This window comes from Oxyura jamaicensis, chromosome 5 (assembly GCF_011077185.1).
Source record: "Oxyura jamaicensis isolate SHBP4307 breed ruddy duck chromosome 5, BPBGC_Ojam_1.0, whole genome shotgun sequence".
NCBI lineage: Eukaryota > Metazoa > Chordata > Aves > Anseriformes > Anatidae > Oxyura > Oxyura jamaicensis.
Window position 1 is genome coordinate 47,692,575 of NC_048897.1, and position 21,841 is coordinate 47,714,415.

Genomic DNA, 21,841 nt, shown 5'->3' on the forward strand with positions numbered 1-21,841 from the left:
TTTTTTTTTTTTTTTTTTTTTTTTTTTTCATTCTCTGTGACACACACTTGCTTATATTTTTTCCCCTGGCTGTTTTTGAACACCTTGAAATAGAATTATATCTGTATAGGGGTAAAATTTTTCAAAACTAATCTCTTTAGTCGCAGTGTTGAGTACACTGTTTCGTAGTTGACTTGCATATATTAATCATTCAAGCACTGTAACTTATACCTTAATTGGGGCACTCAGGTGAGGGTATGTGGTAGAAGCATTTTTTCAGACAAAAATCTCAGAGCAGATTGTTTCGGAGAACAGCATCAAACTGGCTGAATATTCACCAAATTTTGCTGTTTCTGGGTATCTTGTTTACCTCCCTGCTGAAGTCCTGAGCCTATTTTCATGCTGTAGCTAGTGGCAATTGCTATTTGTGGCCTTCCTGACCAGTGAAAATGCTGTAACAGGAGGTCAGCCACGTCCTCCAAGGTCTTCCCCAGCTGTGAGCCTTGGGGGAGCCTGACATGAAGTATTATTCACTGAACCAGCAAAGTACCAGATGTTGTCCTGCTGACTCCTCACCCCTCTGGGGTGGATCGAAGGCTGTAGAGGGACATGGAGGAAAATCATCTGCCACAGACAAGGAAAGAGAAGGACTTCTGGGAGGAACAACCCCCCTGCATGTGATGGAAAAGTCTCCAAGGAGACCAAATGGATGAACCATAACACAGCTTGAGAAGCTGTCCCATCCCCAGGCTGTGTTGACAGTCCTTTCAGCTAGTCAAGACCTACTTCCTAAAGGATCTAAAGATTTTACTGCTGAACAAATAAAGTGACCTGGTGGGGATGATGAGCTGCACTGCCAGGTCTCTCCCATGAGCAGAGCTTGTTGTCCTGCTACTGCCAGATGGAGAGGCCAAATTGTTTCCAAAGAGAGATCTTTGCTGAAGTAAGAGAGATGAACAACCAGTTTTTTGCCTTGTCACAGAAGGCATTAAGTAGGATCTTATATAAAAATGAACATTTAACCCTTTGGGGAACCAACTTCCTCCTGTCCATCTTCATGCAGTCACTTGCAGAAATTACCTGCTTAATATTTTGGAGGGTGCTCTCCAACTGATTGCATCTCACTCTGCAGGGGTTGTTCAGAAACTAGAAGGCATAGAAATCAAGACAAAAGGAAACAAAGATGAAAATCAAAAAGAATGTGAGTTTAAGACCACAGAAGTCCTATGGCAATTGCTGCTTGCTTTAAATTTGTGGCACAACTCCTGCAGGAAGTGTTCTGCAGCAAAGGCAACAGTTGGTAATAGACAGCTTGTAGCATAATAGAGGAAACAAATCCCTTGATATGTCTTGCTTCAAAAGCAGGACCAATAACCTAGTGTATTCCAAGCAAGGACACTGTGACTAACACACTAGAGAGTTTAAAGAAAGCATTGAATAACAATGCAACATTATTAGAATAGGAAGAAAAATAATCTCATTAAAATGTTATGTCCTAGCCTGATCCTTTATGAAACAAAGGTTCCAGGGAGCTGAGGGTGAAAGGTGAGTCTATAACCCTTCCTGTATTAAGATATAATATAAAATAATATAATACAATATGAAAGGGCTTTCTTTTGTTCTCTAAAAGCAAGGTCCAGGGCTCAGCTGGCCCTTCTGGGTGGCCCCTATTCTTATGTGGGGCTGATACAAAAACTCTTACCTCAAGTTTATGTCTGCACTGTGTGCATGATCAAAGAGTGAACTGCAACGATATTTAAAGTCATCGGAAAGCCGCATGTCTATAAAAGAAGTATTTCATTATGATGCAGAGATGCCAAAAGCATCATTTCCCTTCAAGGTTTGCCAACTCATTTGAAATAAGACGTAAAGGATGCATCTGTGCAAAGGCTTGCAGTTATACAGCTGCAAGAGAGGGAAACCAGTTGTTTATTCCTTCAGAAGTCTTGCATTTACAAAAGTAAACAATGCACAGATTGAAAAGGATGTATCCCATACCATACGCGAAGGCTGTCTACATCTAGCTATGAGCACTCATACGGGAAAGCTGTGGTTGGCTCTGACCATAAGATTTTGGAAGCAATAATGAGAAAAGATTGTGGCAGCACCAATGCATCAATAAAACAGAGTGATATTCCCATAGAAATATGCTACTGTGGTTAAATACAGACCAAGAAAAAATATACCCCATGCAGATTTCTTGATCAGATGGTATTTGGCAGCGGGTAACAATTAGGAGATATTTTCAGGCGTAAATTAACTTTGTTTGGACTAAGTGGCCTTTGTGAGCTAAGAAATGTAAAGCCCAGCCATGCCAAATGCTCAGTTGTCCTCAATCATTTCATTGCATTTCAGTGGTACAGCGGCTGTCCAAGGAAGAGCTGACAGTTGTGGGTTATGCTAGGGATCCACACTCACAGAGACAAAAATTGTCCATTTTGGCAACAAAAGTTTCACAAACAGCAAAAAAGGGCCAAGAAATAAGAAGTGACACTGTATCTCTGACAACCTTCATTTTTATGGGATATTTTTGTCCTCTGAGACAGAGCTTGGTAGTGCTGATTGAAATGAAATGCTTATTTTCTTGAAACTAAAAAAAGATCAAACTGTCTGCAATTAGAGTTTTCAGTTGTGGGTTTATTATTATTTTATTATTATTATTTTTTTTTACATTTAGCTCAAGGACTATTATTGGAAACTGCCAGTAGGAGCTATAGAAGAGACTTGCTACTTCCACCTTGTTATTTATATGTATAAGAGTTACCTCTTGCAGAAATGGTTATTGTTTGGCATAGTTCATTTTTTTTTTTTTTCCTGGAAGCCAAGTGTATCAATAATGAGATTTATTATACTTTTTTTTTTTTTTTTTTTTTTTTTTTGGAATTAGTCTTTATGGCAGCTGCTACCCTCAGATTAGTTACTGCAAACAAACAAAGCTTTCAGTTCATATAGTTGGCTCGGGGTTCAAAGAGAGACTAGACAAAGTAATGGAGGAAGAACCACTCAGTGGTTGCTAAGTGCAAAGAAACCATTTCTGTTTTTGGAAGCTCCTATTCTACAAAGTATAACAGCTTTGGAGGACAACCTGACACTGTATATTCATATACCTGCTAAGTTCTTGTGTTCCTTCTCATATATCTGTTCTTGGCCAGTATTGGAAAGAGGACAATGGGTCTTTCAACTGAGGTAGTATCTCAGTTTTTTGTCCTCACGTTCTTATTCCATGTCTTAAAAAATACAATGGCTTTTCTGCTTCTAACACCTTTCTTAGCAGCCACACATCTGATTTGTGGAGCTACATTGGCTCTACATCACAAGAGAAAATAAAACTGCCTCCCTAGCTTGTTGATATGGTAATCTGCTTGCCAAAGGTTGCATGTGAAATGCAAAATGAACAGGATGTATTGAAATGAAAAGAGACAGTGCAGTTAGGGACATCCCCCTCATCCCCTGCTGCCCTCCCCCCACAGCTGTTTGGAAACTGTCACATTTTGAAAGTAACCATTAAAAATCAAAAAGACATTGTCATAAAACCTCATGAAAATTGCTTTAAAAGCCTAATACTGGTTCACATATTTCATTAAATAACAACCAGAGCAGCGAACCATTTGTGGCTGGCTTGGGTCACGTGAGCACATTTGTGGCTTGACTTTCTCTTGATGAAATTCCTTGTGAGAGCTGTTCTCAAAGAGAGAAAAAAATAAGTTAGTTTCACATACCAGGCTCAATCAGCTTGCCCAAATTATCATTTTTTTCACTGCTGTCAGGGAATCTGAAACAAGAGGTCAGTGCTACTCCTGTTTGGTACAATCAGGTCGCTGTGGTACAGCAACAGGCAGGACCAACACCTCCTCCACAGGCAAAGGGGTTTGATTTGGCTGAAGAAGTACCCAGCTGTTGGTTAGGATGGAAAAGACCTATCTGGAGATGGCTAAATAATCCTGCACTGAGAGGCTCCTACCCTTACGTGATGCTATTTGGATTAGCCCTGTTCATGTCAGTGGAACTAGAGCGGTGTATGTACATTTGTGTTAGTCTACCTGGAAAATATCCAATATTTCTAGATAAAATTAATATTTTTCTTCTTCTCAATTTTGCACTCAGAAATGGAAGTTTGATAATTGAGAAAAACAATTAATCAAAGAACCTTTCAAAAAGGGAAACTGTAACTTACGATTTGTTGCCCTAACAGATGTCTTAAGTTAGTTAGAACAGGTCATCCACATGAGGAATCCCAGAAGGATGTAAGTAAGGCTCCTCCTATTTTATACTAGCACTCTTCAAGTGACTCCACCAATTTCTCTATTATTTAAAATCTTCTATGTTCTTTTATAGACATGCACTTAGCAGGAAGCAGTACTCAGCCTCTGCCTTTGACGGCCCAGGCAGGATCGCGTGCCATCTTTGACACGCTGCTCCCTCAGAGCCTGGGAAAGCAGTAAGAAATATGAGATGTCCTGCAAGAATGTGGAAGACATCATCTGTCTTGGAGCTTGGTGAGTTTCCGGCAAAATTTACTTATGGTCCAGATTCATATTAATTCCTCAAAATCTGCCATTTGAGAGGCTCTGAGCTAAGAAAACTGGAGGAAATTGAAAATCAGCATAGACTAGTGTCACCCTTGCACACAGGTTCTGAGTTATTTGGGGCCTCCTTGCTGAAGGGGAAAGCTTAAGATATCCCTGTGAACCTAGTGAAAATGTCTCCTCAATGCAAAGCAGCTGTCAAAAGCTAACAACAGTAAGCAAGCTGTGTTAGCAAGGGAATAGTACAGAATAATACAGAAAATCTGGGGGCTTGACAAGTTAATCAAAGCTGGGCAGCAGTTTAAGAAACCTCAGAAGGATATAAAACAGAGCTGCTCAAATGATTTCTACTGAGAGCTGCTGGATGGATTTAAGTGCTGGAGGCAGTTGGGTCATTTAATCTCCAGGAGCATGGCAGGTTATACGTGAGTGCTGGGGACAAGGAATGGAAGTTGCTTTGCAGCACTGAAGTGGGACTGGGTGATGTTCTGGTCTTCTGCAAGAAGGTGAGCTCCTATTTTGCCTGGGGAGATTTATGGGGCTGAAATGGGGTTTGGCAAAGTGAAGAGAAGGAGGTTTAGGGATAGCTTCTTAAAGAGGGAATAAGAGAAAGAAGATGAAGGGGACTTTCTGGAGCCAAGGGGGAGCACTCAGGCGCCTGTGTGAAGATAGGCTGGTGGAGGAGGGGGCCTATAGTTGGGTTTGGAGACAGAAAACAAAGAATACATTTTGCAGCTGGTCCTTCTTCAATAGCAAATAACTTTTTTAGACCTTGCTCCCATCTTGGCAGCAGGGGAAGGAAATGGGAGTGTTGCACTTCAATACCAAGCACAGCCCGCCAGCAACAAAGAAGCATTTTCAGCATTATGAAAGGTGCAGAGAGCAGGAATAGAGCAGGAATGACAGGTGAACAAGCATGGGGGTTGGCAAAGAACCAGATTGTGAAGGCAGTGTGACAAACTCCCAGAGAACTGGGAATGCATCAGAGCTGGGATGTTGCAGTGCGGTAATTCAGTGTTAACGCCTAAGGAAATTATGGAGGTTATTGCCCTGAACAGGGCTTCAGAACATAAGGATGACTTGGAGCTTCAGGATATGGGTGTGTGTTAGTAGGTGGAGCAAAGGGAAACAGAGAAGAAGCTTTGAAGGAAAAAAAAATGGAGCTAACACTTTCTACATTGAGTCTCTGTATTGCACAGATGGGATTAGTAAATCTTACTCATTAAAAGCAGAGGTGCACTCTTTACTTTTCAACAACAGGTGAAATTCAGTCTTACAAACAAGGCAGTGGAGTAACTGGAGACACACCTGCTCTTACTGTGGTTAAAGTTGCTCTGATCTCTAAAAGAGGGGGTGTTCCTCACTGATGTGCCTCTTCACTGATCTGACTGTGCCAGCTCATGAATCACAGTGGTGTATTTACGTTTCTGAAACACATCATGTTTTGCCTAAGATCGTCCTAGAATTGGTGATAGCTATTACTCATTATATAAAACATGAAAGAGGGAAATGCTTCCTCCTTTGGAAAAACATCATACCCTTACATGAGTTTGCTGGTTCATTCAAGTGTAGTTCAGTTTTCAGAATCCATTGTGCTTCTCTATTTACTTGAAAGATAGACACAAAACTAAGACAAAAAGAAGTGAAAAAACAATTATGTGAGAAAACACCAACATATTCAAAACCAGTCTGTAAACTTAATTATCTGTTTACAGGGATATAAATGCCCTTCTGGCTCTCTGATATTGACTTGCATTGGTTGTGCTAATGCTTAAAATGGAGTTTATGATTCTTCATTATTTGTATTGAATGGTCAGGAGAAGATATCCTTTGGAAAAAAATGGTGTTCATTACACTTAGAAGAAGGAGAGTGTTGCTAGGACAGGTAATGTATTTCACTTTCGATTCAAGCCATATACCAGGCTGAAGGCTTGACCCACCTAAATGCTTTCTTGGCCATTCTGGCTGCGCGTTCAGAGGTGGCTGAGCAAGAAGCCAGACACGTTCCCTCCTTGTGTGTGTATTACTGACTATGAAGCTGTAGTGTTTCTACTATGCCATGATAGAGCTAAACGTGGGCACTGCTGAATCTGTCTTAAGAAAGGTGTGTTGTGATTCTGACATGCTGCTCACACCTTTGCAAATGTGGTTCTTTAAACGCATGTCAAAGTCAACACAAAGCTCCAGAAATAAAACGAAGAAGGGATAGCAAAAAAAGATATATAAATAGGTCTTCAGAGAATGACCTCTGCTTGGAATGGGTATGTTAATTTGAAGGTTGAAGGGCTCATCTGACTATCTGACTCTGGAAGTCTTTTTAATTCTAGTCTAAAAAAAGGGGAATTTCTTGTATCCAACGAGAAATAGGGATGTGATAGCCTACATGAGAAGAGACTGTGGTATAGGGGAATTGCTCACTTAGGGGTCTGTTAGGGTAAATTGCAGCTCTTGACAGACAGAATTACAGTGAGGACCAAGATGAAGAATTGAGCTCAGGGTCACAGGTGATCCCAAAATAACTGCCAGAAGAGGCAGGTGGAGGTTGTTACATCTAAAAAGAAAGGTTTAAGAGGCAACAGATGAGGAGTTTAAGTGATGAAAGCAAAAGGAGAGTGAGGTGAGTAGCATCATGAGGTGGAGGAATAAAGAAAAGACTGCAAAAAGAAAGCAGAGGCAAACTTATCCTGTGGGAGCCAGGAGGGTGCACAGGAGGGCTGTTGGAGTCTGGCAGGGGGAGCACTGGTCTGAGGTGAGGGCAAGGACCCTGAAACACAGGGCTCAGGGAAACAGCAGAGCTTGGTGATGCAAACCACCACCTACATTTGCTGTCTTCTGCTCTGTTTGTGGGACTGGGCTTGGGAGTCAACTGGAAAGCAGCTGAAATCATGGAAACAAATGTTGGAAGCTGATGTAACCAGGACAAAGGAGTGGTTTACAAGAGGCAGGCAGTTCTGCTTTCCAGCATGCAGCATTCTGATCACTCTATGTTTTCTTGTCTTGTTGGCAAAAATCTGCCAGCAGGAGACAACAAATGGCTTTTAGTTTATTGTTTTCTGTAAGGAAAGCATTACATTTTAAAGATCTCTCCATTAAATCTGCATATTCTTAGATCCTGAAGAAAACAATGTGACTGAGAGTGTGGGAGGGAATTGAACAGCTGAAAATCTCTTTGCGAGGTCCTGCAATGGAGAATATGTATTTTAATGTGAAACAGCGATGACAGGAGAGGCTTTAGAGAGCTTCAAAGCAAAAGCATCCAGGCAGTCAGTCCTGCAGGACTTCAAAACCTTTCATTGAGACAAAGCTTTTTGTACATCAGAGCTTGAAATTCAAATAAAGTGGAGAGCAAGGCAAGCCAACTCTGAGCATTCTGTGTTTCACTTGAAGTCCTTAAAGGCTACAGAAGTTTCTCTATCACTCACTTGCATTACACACAATTTTCAGTGCTGCTTTGCAGGTGTTTCTTTGCTCTCTTTCTTCCAATATTGTTAAGAGGTCACATAGATTTGTAGTGCATCACATGTGCTTTTTAAGCTCTTGTTTGGCTGGGTTCTCCTTCCAGTCTCAAAGGAGGATTTGTGTGACCCCTGCATTATTTTAATAGCTTTGCTCTCCTTATCTTCACAGTCCTAGGGGTCACAAAGGGCTACTTACAAGGGTTAACATCAGGCTCCCCAGCACAGAATAAAGTCACTCTGGATTATACAAAACACTTAAATAAATTCAGTTGCTCTTCTCAATGTCTCTCCTTTCTTCTACTCCTGATGAGTTTTCTTGAATTTATTTTAAAATGATGGGAAGGGGGAATGCATGGAAGAGCAAAAAGATCCCCAGACTTCTATTAAGGAACCTGAAATAACATTTAATTCTATCCTTATAATGCTGGTTCACAGTGAGGTATTCATTTCAATATTGAATGCCCAAAGAACCTTCTAATGTAGGCTGCTTCAGCATGAAGGCAGAGCTTCATCCTTCTGATTAAGGAAAAACTGGGTATTTCAAAGTTGTATCCATGATTATTTTTTGGTCACATTTGATTCAAATAAATGCTTAAAGCTTGCTTCTAAATTGCCCATATTTTAAACCCTAATTTCAGCCATCCTATCTTTTTTTGTGTGTGTGCTGTTGTAACCGAGGAACCCTATGCTTTATCACTTACACTTCTGGCACGGCTAATCTATGCCAGAGACAGGGGAATGGAGAGACTCTGAGTTTGATCCTTTGGCCAAACCCATCTGAGGACTGAGGTGACTCGAGGGTTGGTACTCTGAGGCTTTGCTCTCAGGCATTTGCTCCCAGGGTGCAATATCAAAACCTGCACCTGATGCCCATCTGTCAAGGTAGGATGAGAGCCTGGTGACTGAATGAACACTAGCCCAATCTCCTCCTTGGTCAATTGCATAGATAATAAAAGTCATACAAACCTGGCCTGTTTTCACCAGCACCACAGCAGCTGCATGTCCTATTCCTCTACTGAGCTCTTGAGCGGATTTTTGCCAAGGGAGAGTATCCCCGTGCCACTGGCAATGAGTGTTGTGGACATGTAGAAAGCCACAGCTCAGAGGCCTTTCAGGTCAGGAAGAATTTTGGTACCTCTGGTCTTGGATGACACGTGGTGCTCTGCATAGCATGGAGGGGCTGGTGGCACCTGGGGGGCTCACAGGCTCCTGTCCTGGGAGCCTGGGGGGCTTGGTGCTGCAGGTATTTGCTGTCACTCACAACCTGGCATGACCTGAAATGGGTGCCTTGAAAAAAACCTTTGCCCATCGGGGGTAGGAGTGGCTCTGCCAGCCAGTTGCAGAGAGTTAAGGCAACCCCCAGCAAGAAATAACTCTGCTGTTCTTCAAACAGGACAAGCCAAAGGTCCTGGTTTCAGCTGGGCATGGCATGGCTGATGGAGTTTTGTTTGGCTATGTGACTGCTTTCTGTTTTCTTGGAAATGGTGGAGGAATTGCCCAAGGCACAGCCACAATTGCTCAGCTGTAGGCATCTGCTGGGCTACCAGCAGTCACAAAATGCCTCCTGGCATTCCTGTGCATTTTAATGTTCTGTCATTTCATAAACAGATTATTTAGTCCTTCTGAGTTCCAATCCCAATGTCACTGGTATGCTTTTAACCTGAGGACAGAGGCAAGACTCCCCCAGTGAGAGGCAGCGGCTCCAGAAGCTAAGGTAAAGGAATGAAATGGGACTTATGCCTCCTGCTCCTGGCTCTGCTGTGGCTTCACAGTGTAACACACAAAGTCACTGAGGCTCTGGGCAGTTCAGCCATCTGCACAGTGGTGACCACGTATGTCTCCAGGAAAAGGCTGTCATTTGCTAATAACCAGCTCTGGGTCGCCTTTCTGATGAAGCTGGAGTCTGTGGCATCACAGGCTCAAAGAATAGATGTCACTGCACTCCACGCAAATGCTTTAATTGCGCAAAAATGCACAAATACTCCACACTTTAATGGCACTTTTTGCAGCAAAATGTAGGAGGACAGCAATTCCTGCTGTGCGTCTCCAGTTCTGATGCTGTTTCCAGGTCAAGACAAGGCAATGGTCTTTGTGTTTTGCTCTGCTCTGTAGGTGTAAGCTGTTTATCACTTAGATACTGAGTAATACTTCCATACAGCCTTTCTGATGGACAGATGCTCAGCCAGCCACACAGGATCAGCCTGGCACCATCCTCTGTTGACACATCTGCTATCTAGGAGGGACAGGGAGCATGCAGCTGTGGGCAGCTGGCACAAAACCTTGCTGAAGGGCAAAGGTCCAGAGATGGGCACAAAGAACGTCCTGCCACCTGCAGAAGTGATTCTCACCTCTGCTACTGTTCCTGAGACCACAGGTAGCAGTCATCTCAGCATACTGTGCTGTCCCGAGCTGGGCAAAGAGCTCCACTCCACCTTCAGTCAACAGAAAACCTGATATTGGCCAATGATTATTATTATTTTTTTTTTATGAAGAAGTTAATTTTATTTTGTTTATTCCTGTGCTTTTTTTTTTTTTCTTTTTTTCTTTTAATAAACTGTAATTCCATACTTAGGATAAAGTGACTACAGAAAAGTTAGCCAGCTGAAGATGCTTTTATTCATCCGTTTAGGTGTCTCCTCAGAAACTAGTAAAAAGTTTTATAGAACGGCTTAAGAAAATAACATATTTGTTTGAAATAACTGACCCCAAATTAGCATTTGTTGCTTTCTCTAGCAGGTAACCCAGAGGGCCCTGTCCCTATGGCTCCTGTTCACCATGTGTAGGTTCTGTGCCTCAGGACAAGTCTTTACAGGGCGCTCCCACCACTGGGACAGACATAAAAGCTTCCCATGTAGGAGGACGGGGCTCCTTAATCATAGAGGAGGTGAGGAATGCCTTCAGATCAGCCTGAAGCATAACCCTTCTGCCAGTGTAAGATTTAAAATGTTCCGTACGCTTTCCTTAGCACTAGGAGCTGGAGGAATCCCTACGTGTATACGCTATGTATTTAGCTATATATAACCAACAGGGGGCATTAGGTTTATGCTGATTAAATGTGCATTTCTGCTCCTAACAGGGAGAAATCACAAACTTGCTTGATTGAAAACAGCAAGACTGGAATCCTGTATCCTGCAAATTAGTAAGATTAGGCCCTGCTTTTCCAGAAGATTTATAATTAGTATCTGTATAAATCAGTTCTATTTTCTTTGTCTAGCTTATGTCTCACTTGAGACAAAGATAAGTGGGATTGATATAATTAAGATCCAGATGATTTTTGCATGATCTGTAGCTCAAACAGCACTTGAAAAATGTAAGTATTTCTGGTGCAAATTGGTTTATATCGATGACTTCCAGTTTTCTAACCATAAATTAAAGTAAGGCTGCAATTATATTTTTTCTGACAGAAATTAGATTCGGAGTACAGAGTCAACTGCTGCTCTTCATTATGGACAAAACCTTGCCCCAAGCTGTTTGATTGCTGAATGAAAAGGGCTGTAGCAGGGAGCTGCAGTGCAAACACAAATTGTGGTCGCTAGAAATGAAAGTAGTATTTATTACAGGGATAATTATCATAGCTACAACCACTCATACGCCTGTATGTGGGACCCTTCGCACACGTTCTGAGGGAGATGTGGTTTTTGATGCTTATAGCACTAGTTAAAGAAGCAACTTTTTCCTGTTTATACATGGATTTGGAAAACTGTAGCCTTTGCTGTGCTCTTGTTACACTCAAGCAGTTGGATGGATGCTTTAGGTGAAGTGGTTTCTACCGTCTATGGTTAACCTGAGCTGCATTTGAAAATAAATGTTACATAATTAGGCAATACAGCTGAGGAGAATTGCTTTCATAAAGCAATATCAAAATGAATTGTTGGCTAAAAATGCACAGATGCTCTAAGTTTTGAGAAGTTGATTTAATTACCTTCCTTATGATAAAATGGGTTTTAAATAACCTAATACCTTTAATTTCTTCCAAAATGAAGTAGCAGTTATGGTTTTGAAATGAAGTAAACAAATGAGTACCTCTAGCAGTAGCAGAGCTTTTGCCTGCTAGTGCATCTGGGATGCTGTGAGCAATTTTGGTCCCCCATGGTCAGATAAGAGGAATTCTAATTGGATCAGTGGCACACAGCATCTTCCTTCCCCTGAGCTTCTTAATACCCCTATCATAAAAGAAAAGGGAAGAGGAGTCTGGTTCATTTTTATCTAGCAAGAACAAAGGTGGAAGGGATACAAGTGCATATGGCCAGTCCTTTAGCAGAGGTAAGAATTTATGGAGTGAGTTTATAAACTAAAGCATATTTTTTTTTGCCTGAGAAATGGATGCAACTTTGCAAACCTGCAGGTGATAAGAGAAGGAATATTTATTTGGCACCTCTCTTTAGATGGTGCCTGAAGAAAGGAGGGTTGGATGTTTCCCAAGCATTTGCCCTGATGGTAAGTCCATTCAGTTAGTGTGTTCCCTGGCATTCCCAACCAAAATCTTCTCTGTCAGTAGTGGGAAATTTGTAGTGGTGACATTTCTGAAGTGTCCATGTTGCTCTGATGTTGCGTCACTGACCTTCAGGGGCTGTGCTGCTCTCCTACCTGAAGCAACTTTTCTACATTAAGCTGATTTATTTCCACTGAGTGAGGGGAAATAAAGCCTGTCCTGGTGCAGAAGGACTCTTCTCCATTTGTGTTCCCTGCATGACAGTATGGGTGAGTGGTAGTTACGGGGCATTCCCTGGCTGGAGGAAATCACGAGGAAAGTACAAATGCCTGGGTGACCAACTTGCTGCTGCCTGGGGGTTCTGACCTCTGCCAGTTTGTTTTGGATCTTAGCAGACAGCTCTGCATTACTAAGTGGGTCCTGGGGGATCACAAAGTGTTCCTTAAGTGCCAATTCTGCATTAGAAGGCCAGACTGGGCTCCCTTCAGCACACTCTTAAGAAGCTGCTTAGTTTTAATTGCTGGTATCAGACTGTAGATTTGCCTTCATGAGTAAATGAAGTGCTTAAAGATGTCAGAGGTTAAGTTACTAAAAGGTAATTGCTCCAACAGCTTCTCCTTGATATCTGCTCCTATCTCCACATATATCTGTCTATCTGCTCAACATCAACAGTGATGGTTTGCTACTTTTGAAGTCCAAATGCTTAGGGGTGAGCCTCCCATTCAAGCCTTCAGCACAGGAGGACCATGTAATTGAAAAAAGGAGAGCAGTTAGCTGAGGGGAGGGTTGGAGCAGAACGAAATCTGAGACTCCTCTCTTTCCTCACCTCTTCTGTTCCCTCAGTCTGTTTTTTAGCTAGTGCATTCCAAAGTTCTTGGTTGGGATTTCCAGAGCATGAGAGGGGGCTAATACTTGGGTCGAACTGGAGCCCAGGAGTCAAGTAACAAAATTAAATCCCTCTTTGATGCTTGCAGATCTCTTCCAAAGATGGTCTTGAGTTACTCTGGCCCAAGCCCTGTGCCTGTATATATGCGTTGGTCTTGATGTCTCACTTTGTGCCAGGCCCAGAAGGAGATCCAGGTGTCGTGCAGGCCCTTTGTTGCTCTTGTGCAGCTTTCTAAAGCCGTAAGAAGGTCTTGAGGAATGGTTAGAGCCTGGCACCATCTGCAGCTGCAGTTTTAGGCCGAGTAGTGGCATCTCTGGTCTTCTGGGGGCTGGGATGCATGTTCTGGTCCAGGAAGGGACCCTGTCATTGCTCCAGCTGCAGAGACTTGACTTGATTGAAGGATGCTACATCTTAGAACCTCTTCCATAGTCGAAAGGTACTGCAGGTAGTATGAGGTCTGTAGTCTTCAGACTGGTCACTCAATATAAAAACAGAAGTGTGTTTTAGCTTCCATGGCTTACCTGGTGTGTTTGTACTCTTAAGGGAAGCAACAGGATCATCTGGAAATATATATATATATATATATATATATATACATATAAATATATATAGAAAGTTTCATGGCCAATGCCTTGGAACATCCTTTCTGTAAGGCAGAATTTAGTGTCCTTCAATATATAACTTAGTATGAGCTGCATTTTAAAATACGTCTTATCTGTTGGACCCGCTTATGTTAGCGAAGAGTTGTTTTATTCTGTGTATCCAATAAAACAGCAAATTAGAGACACCTTTTCTGTGCTAATCAATTAGTCATGTAAGATGTTACTGCTTTCCAAAGAAGTGCTGGAGTAGCAGCTCTGTCACTTGTTATGAAAGGTTTGTGTGTCAGCAGATTCTGTGTCCATGTTATGGTTTCTGCAGAGCCAGCAGCAAACCCTAATAAAACTTAATGCAAGAAAACATCACCAGCGAGGTGTTGGGTTGAGATTAACTGGACTAAAAAGAGGCAATTCCATGCTAAATTTTAAAAATTTTCTGAAGAGTCAATATTATAAATGTACCAACTTAAGGACTTCTTTCTGCTTCTGTGAAAATCAATATGAAAATTTGCACAGAATTAATCTAAAGAAGAAAAAGGAGAACAATCTAGCACTCATCTTGGGCAGCTGAACTGCATAAGCCATATTAGCTGTGGGCTTAATGGAAAACTTACCTAGTGCAAGACTGTGGAGCTGAATTAGATGTTTACTGGGGAATCTTTGTCATTATCCTGCAGATTTTTTCCCTTGGGAGTCAGAAGGGATTCCCTAATCTGTTCTTTTCTCTTACTGCAGTTAGACGTAAGTTGAGGACTAACATGTATGGTTCAGCTACCTTCCAGAAAGGCATTGGGGATCAGTTCCTCTTTTATGTGGTGCATCCATGGGTAATTGGTTTTGCTACCTATACACTGAAATTAAGTTTTCCATGTCAAACTGGTGTCTGTGAAGAGAGAGGGCATGTAAGCAAGGGTTGGTGCAAACATGCATCTGGTGTCATCCTTCTCTCCATCTCAAAAGGACTTTGGGACATGAACATGAAGCGTCAGGCTGGCAGTAAGAAGATTTGGGTCTGATTGTAGGCTGATTTTTATTTATTTATTTATTTATCTACTTACTGGTAGCCTGCCTGCTCTGTCTGAATTTTCTATCTATAGAAGAATGTTTTTTTGCCTGTCTCTTGTCAAGCTCAAACTGAACCATGTAGGAACATGTACCTGGAGTTATAGCGCCTTCATTGCTGAAACCTCCTGGCTTTCCAGAAATATAAATTTTAGCAAGTATGTTTAAATTCAAAATTTACCCCCATGCTGAGTTCTAATGACTATTTCTACTGAAAGCCATGGCTGAGCTAAGCCCCAGTGTAAGTAATTTCCTTCTGAAAGACAATTCTTTAAGCAATTCTATATAAATGGTTTAAAATTGAAAGACCCATTGTTCTTAACTGTGCCACTAATATTATAACATTTTTACCCAAAACAGATAAAATGCTTAACTTAAACTGCCAAATTAGAAGCAAAAGCCATGTTTAAAGCATTTCTGGTTTTTAAGTGTATAATTTTCAGGACAATTTAATGTCATTTATGTCGATGCTTCAGCTGCCAAAAAAGTCTTATTTTTTTTTCTAGGGTACTTGAGGCACAGCTCTTAAGCTCTTGGAGACATTCCTGCTGGAGTAGGGTGTGATGAAAACAGTGGACTTCTAGTTCTGAAGAAGGCTTTTATGTAGCTTCTGCCTGTTCCAGAAGAGGCTTCAGAATGTGATGTCCTTGCACAGAGACAAGGCCAAAGGAGGTGTTGAAGGTGAGAATAAATATGGTGCCTCTGGGAAGGAGAATGAAGTAAAGGTCTGTCTCCAGCCATCCTGCCATGAGCAGCACTGATGGCTCTTTGCTCTGTCCTCCCTCTGGCCAGCGCAGCTTGCCTGGTGGCTTTCCATGTGTGCATGCTGCTAAGTGTGTAAGGAGAAAAGATTCAACCAAATAAAAGAACTAAGATCAGACCTAGGGCTCCAGCTCCTGGAGTCATAGGATTACACATAATCCCAGCTTTAACTTCTTTAAACAAGAAAAGTATCTTCCCCTGGGAGTCTCCCACCTAAAAAGGCCTGGAAACAGGGTCACATAGCTACGAAGCTATCTACATCTGAGTGCAAGAAGCCTGAAAACTATCTCTGATGAAGCAAATGGCCCCATCTTCAAGCAGGGTGCTTGCTTTCCTCCTGTCCCTAGTGGGGGGCCCTGGGTGGAGAAGAGTGTGGTGTATTTGCAGCTATTCATTTAATAGCACCCCAGCTCCCTGTAGGTGGGATTGAGACTCATGGAAGTGCAAAAAGGGATATTATGCTGTTTGGGGTCTCTGTTAGACTTAACCAAGACTTTCACCCACTACTGCCTGACAGTTTCTCCATTTCTGCTGTTAGGATCACATTTTTTGAGTTTTCCACCAGTGAGGTGTCTGGAGTTTATTGCTAGTCCAAGCAGTCCAGCCCCCACCCCATGAGGTGCTTTTTAGCTGGACACTACTTGGAGTGCAAAACATCTCTTTGGAGATACAACTGTGGATTGTTTCCCAACCTGAACCTTTTCTGTGATGATTCAGCTATTGGCAGAAATAACTCAGACTATGATTTTTAAGGTAAAGGGATTTTCTGTAATCTCATCTTTGCAAGGTTGTTATTTCAGGCATTACACATTTGTGGAAATAAATATTTTCCCCTAAAAATAAATAAATAAAAAAGGCAAGTGGAGGACATCAGTCTGTTTTTCTTGGACTTCTGTAATTAATCTGGTGATTTCTCTCTGCAAAGTCAGACAATAAATTATTGATTCCAATCGCCTTATTTCTCAGGAAGAAAGGCTGGAAGAGGAAATTGTGTGGGCCTGTAAGAGTCCCCCGTGATTAACCTCACTGCTGACACTTGCTGTCCTTACACTGGAGTAATGTTTCCTTTCCTTATTCCATGTGCCCTTTTGACCTACTGAGCCATTCACACCATTGACTTCTGTGACTGCATCCAATCTATTCAAATCTCAATTTAGGCAGCTGCAAGCTGCCATCCTGTGGTGCTGGTCTTACTATTTTTTATTTATTTAGGTTACCTCAGAGGACTCTGTCCTCCTCACCTTTCCAAACAGAAGTTTGAGATTCCTACCTCTTTTCTCCTGAGGGTCTAAAGGACATGGAAAGCTACCAATCCTCTCCCAGTACCTGTTTCTCTAGCAGTGAATGCGCTGCAGCATCTGCAAAATTTTCCTTGCAGGGTTAGAAATATGAAATCTGTGCCCTCAAAGAGAAGGATATTCTCTGCTTTCCTGTGAGAAGCTCCACAGGCGTCTTGGTTTGGACCTTGCAGAACCTGCCAGGTGCTGTGATAATGGACTTTGAAAGTTTTGGCATTGTTAAACTAGAAGTTATTTGAGGTCATTTCAGAAGCTCTAATGGCTCCCTGTGACTGCACAGCTAGTCTGATAATAACAGAAGCGCAGGCTTTGCAGGTGAAGGAATATGAAAAACAATGTTCATAAAATGAGACTATTCCTCAGGCTTTTCTTCCCAAGCCTCAGATTCTGGCTTAAGAAAAGGGCATGGAAAAGTAAAGTTGGGGTTTGTAAGTCATGTACTCCAAAGAGAGGCTATACCTATATGATGGTTACTTCTTCCCTTATGTATATTTGGTGACACAGTTTCCAATTACATTCCACACAAAGTTTTGTTTATGTGTGTGTATGTACATCTTCCCCACTTGCTTGCACTGTCTCTGCACCTTTGGCCTGTTACAACTTTGGTGTGCATGCTAGTGAAAATGAAAGGTATGAATCAATAAGGCAAGGTCCTTAAAAAGTCTCATGTTAAAAGTGAGAGCTATAATACTTGAATCTGTTACAAGGCTCTTCCATGAAGCTGCTAGAGTCACTCAAGCCTGGTGCCCCCTCCTCTGGTCTTTTTCATAAACTCATGGATGTCTCAGATTGGATACTGGTTGATTTTGACCTTAGGTTGATTTTGACCTTAATCTCACTGTGCCCATTTCCTGTCTGATCCCTCTACAACAGGGAAAAATGCAGAAGTTCACTGATGCCTACCAAGCACCAGGAGATTAGTGAAGAGCACCACGAAGAAATGAATCACTCCGTGCCTGAGCAGAGTTTGGCTGGGATCCCAGCAATATGGCACAAGGCCATGCTGAATGAGAAATGTAAAGGGGAAATACTGAGTTACCCATTCACTGAGCACCATCCGGAGTGCATCCTAGATGCACGATACACAGGAAGCCTTAATTATTCTGGATTCCTGCGTGCTTGCCTCAGCTACCCAACCCTCTCAGAATGCTGGGTGCATCTCAGTTCTACATCCCTTTGCCTTGGTCTGCCAAATATGTTAAGGGACGTGAGATCCATAACCTCTGGGTCAGGTTGTTGAGACTTAACTTGTATGACACAACAGAGAAGGAAGAATTCTCACTGGTGCCAAATCCAGCGAGTACTTTGGCTCTGAGTTTTCATCAATATTTTCCATCAATTTTTATTTTTATACCAAAAGCAACAACTTTTGTTGGGCTTTTATTGATTTCCTGTCTGTCAAACCACTTTTTCAAATTTCTAAAGGGAAAAGAAACAAAAGATACAGAAATAGGAAAGAAACTGTAATATATTCCCTCTTCCCACTTTTTTTTTCTTTTTTTCTTTTTTTTTTTTTTTTTTCCCCTCCTAAGTACTCCTGGTATTACCAGCTGTTACCCTGGTTATTGTCAGCTGTTTAAAACCTCTGTGTGCAGAGTTATTTCCTCCTTTCTGAAGTCTGTAGTCAAAAGAAGAAGCAATCCTGTCACACGTCAAAGATGATCTTCTGGCACGCCCCTGGTGAGGTCAGAACTCAGATTTCACCTGAATGGTGAAGGGGCAGTGGGCTTAGAGATGCTTGCCTCATACAGATTACCAGTGAGTCCTGTGAAAACTTCTCGGGCAGGTTTTTGAAACAAATAAAAGAGAATGACCTTATATTGCTCCCTGCTGAGAAGAAGAAAACTGCACAGTGGGCTCACCTGTTGTCTCACTCTAGTGTGTGAGAGCAGACATGCTTTAACCATGGGGAAAGATATTTTGAGGAACTCCTGCCTCATCAGATACCAAAAAGTATTTTCGGTTGTGTTTTAATGTGCAGATTCTCTGGGCTTCAATGAGCAAATTCTACCTGCTTTTCCTGCAGATAGCATGCCTCAGACTTCTCCCGTTTCCCACTCTGATTCAGCAATATACCCCTAAGTCACGAGACACAAATCCATCAGAAGCCAGCCACTGCTAGTTTTGGAGATCATAGACTGATGCATGCGAATCCCATTGTTTACAACTAAAACTTGTGCTCACCATGATTACTGTTTTCAGACCAGGAAGTTTTCTGCGTGCACCTGGGCTAGAAAACAGCTCTGAGCATTGCCAAGGGCATCCCGTCCCTCAGTCCTGCTCACAGGGCATTGAAACCTATGTGGGTGGCTCCCGGTGGGTGCCCACACTCCTCCCAGGGAACCTGAGTCTTTGTTATGTACAAACACCGGCAGCAACAGCGATGCTATGGAGGGGTTCAGCAGCTCATATGTTTTAATGGCTCAGGGCATCAGGGCGGCTCATCAGAGAACAGTGTCTGACCTGTGAGTGCCAGCCTATGGCTCCCTCCTCCTCTAGGAGCCCCCCCGAGCCCAAGGTGAGGGTTCTTCATTCATACATTTGGGAAAAATACATTCACAGCTCTGTGAAAAACCATTTCTGAAATGTCTAGTTCTCCCTGAAGTAAAATAAGGCTGTTTTGTAGGTTTAGATTCAAAGGGTCAGCTCCTCACCAGGCATAGCTGAGCTTTGCAGCATGTGCTGTCTCCGCTCGCTGTGCGAGTCGGTGTTTGCCCACTGCTCGGTGGGTATGGGGTATCAGGCTTCTTGTAGGAGTACAAGTAAAGACATAAAACACATCAAGCAGCTGTTTGAAATTGCAGAGGAAAAGAAATGGTGAAGAAGAAAAGGAATCAATCATGGTTGCTCTTTTACCCTGGTGCAGCAATGTGCACCATTTCGGAAAGGAAAGCTTGGTTTTGTGCTTAAAGAAATCACGCTTGACAGCTGGGGGAGAAAGAGCTGATCTCCCATCAGGAGTGTGGTTACATTTAGGTCAGGCTTTTAAAAATGTTTTTAAAACTTATTAATTCCCTAAAGCTCCAACCGTGTTGACTTAAATAATTCTGGGTTTAAAAAAAAAAAAAAAAAAAAAAAAAAAGGCATTTTGAACCACAATGGGTTTTCTGCCATGTTTAAAAACAGCTGGTTGTGACTGAGGCATTGTTGGTTAAGAAATTGCTCAGCTGCTTCTCTCCTACTTACACTGACCTCAAATCTTTCCAACAGCTTCCTGCACAGTGGCATGATGCTGTCTGCAAGCACAGTCTGAAGATCCGAACAACTAGATGAGAATCTCTTTGAGTTCCCACTTTGCTTTTCTTATCAGACTCTTGTTTCCAAGGTTATCTTTAGCCTCATCCAGAGTTTCAGGGAAAAAAAAAAAAAAAAAAAAAAAAAAAAAAAAAAAAGGTGTCCTCTGGAGTTTTTTGCTGCCTGGATGGAAGTGATGGAGATGTTTAGTGGAAAGGGGTGGATGCATTTATAAAATGGTGTATTTCTGGGGCAGGAAGGGAAAGCTAGATTTCAAAGCAAGGTTGGGAAATGAATAGAATTCAAATTGGGTGGAACAGCAGGAGCTGGTGAGCAGAGGTCTGAGCAGCACTACCCAGACAGGTCAGTCACACAGTATTTGCCTGTGCATGGATATCTTTATATGTCCCCTGCTTACCTGAAAGAAAGGAAGGTGCTGCTTCCACCCACCGGTTAGCAGGAGCTGAGTTCCCCGGGATCTGGGGCAGAGCTCAGCAGGAGCATCTTTCAAAACACAGCACTTGAAGGAAAGCCCTGAAAATTTCAGAGCTGGGGGGAAGCAGTGTTTGACAAACAGGGTCTGGTTCACCTTGCAAACTGATTTTAGATCAGCATTTGCAAGGTGATTGTAATGGAGCTGCTTCTGATTTGCATTGATTTAAATGAAAGCAGAACCAGAGCTCTGCTTTTCAGCAGCTGTCTGTGGGTGAGCTGGCAACAGCAGCAGTCCTGGCTCTTCATTGTGTGCTTAACTTAGTAGAGGGGTACAGGACACCTCAGTGCAACTTTTTGGACCAAGTATGGGAAAGGGGGGTGCTGGAAGCAGGTGTGAGAGAGCAGCACACCGGGACATGCTGTGCAGGAATTGCCTAGGCAAGCTCATAGCTGGTTTACATCTCTTGCTTTCTTCCACGATCCTTGCTAGCCTGTAGCTGCATGCAAAATGAGCAGCGGCAGAAGCAAGAGGTGCAGAATTTCCTTCCAGGATTTTCCTGTCCATATCATGAAAAGATGAGTATGAGTAATGAAAAGACTGGAGGGAGAAATGCGGCGGGGTCAAGAGTGGGGTAGAGCTTACGCAGCAATTAGTGTGCGGTGTCTGCGCTGAGCTCCTTCAGGGCTCCGGCACTGGAGCTGCACGGCTCCCTGGATAAAATGACAGCGAAGAGGACTCCAGCCCCAAATCCACCTCCTGTTGCCTCCCCCTCACACCCGCTCTCCATGGAAAAGGGACGAATCCTCCCCAAACGGTTGATGCCTTCACGCAAGGCTGGCGTTTTAACACGTTTCAGTGCACTTTATGGTTATTATTTGCGCACAAATTACGCGATGTGGCACTTTGTGATCTTTTTTCCCCGAAACACACGGGAACGCCGTCTTAATAAATAAGTGAGAGCAGAAAAATCGGGGATTTAGTGTTGGGTTTGCTTAGTTTTTGAGGTTTGGCTCAGGGGCAAAACTTAGCCGGGGGGGGCTTTGGAGAAGTATCCAGCGCGCAAAGGGCGAGGACATCCCACGGGGGACATCCCGGGGCGAATCAGCCCGGCTCGGCTCGGCTCGGCGCGGCTCCTCCCATCCATACCGGGCCCGGGGCGGCCCGGGCGG

At 42.7% G+C, this 21,841-nt stretch overlaps 1 long non-coding RNA gene across 5 annotated transcripts in view; it reads left to right on the forward strand.

The window, feature by feature from the left end:
* The window catches only part of LOC118167471, a 55,735-nt gene extending 36,516 nt beyond the window's left edge, over window positions 1-19,219 (forward strand). The window contains exons 3-6 of one of the 5 annotated variants that reach the window (XR_004751150.1): window positions 4,315-4,475; window positions 15,449-15,623; window positions 16,917-16,990; window positions 17,028-19,219. This is a non-coding gene — a long non-coding RNA (uncharacterized LOC118167471). Of the gene's footprint in view, window positions 1-4,314; window positions 4,476-4,864; window positions 4,931-5,386; window positions 5,412-7,081; window positions 7,123-9,652; window positions 9,678-15,448; window positions 15,624-16,916; window positions 16,991-17,027 lie in introns of those variants that run through there. The other 4 variants (XR_004751151.1, XR_004751152.1, XR_004751149.1 and 1 more) reach the window with 4 other exon arrangements.
* The last annotated feature ends 2,622 nt before the right edge of the window (window positions 19,220-21,841 follow it).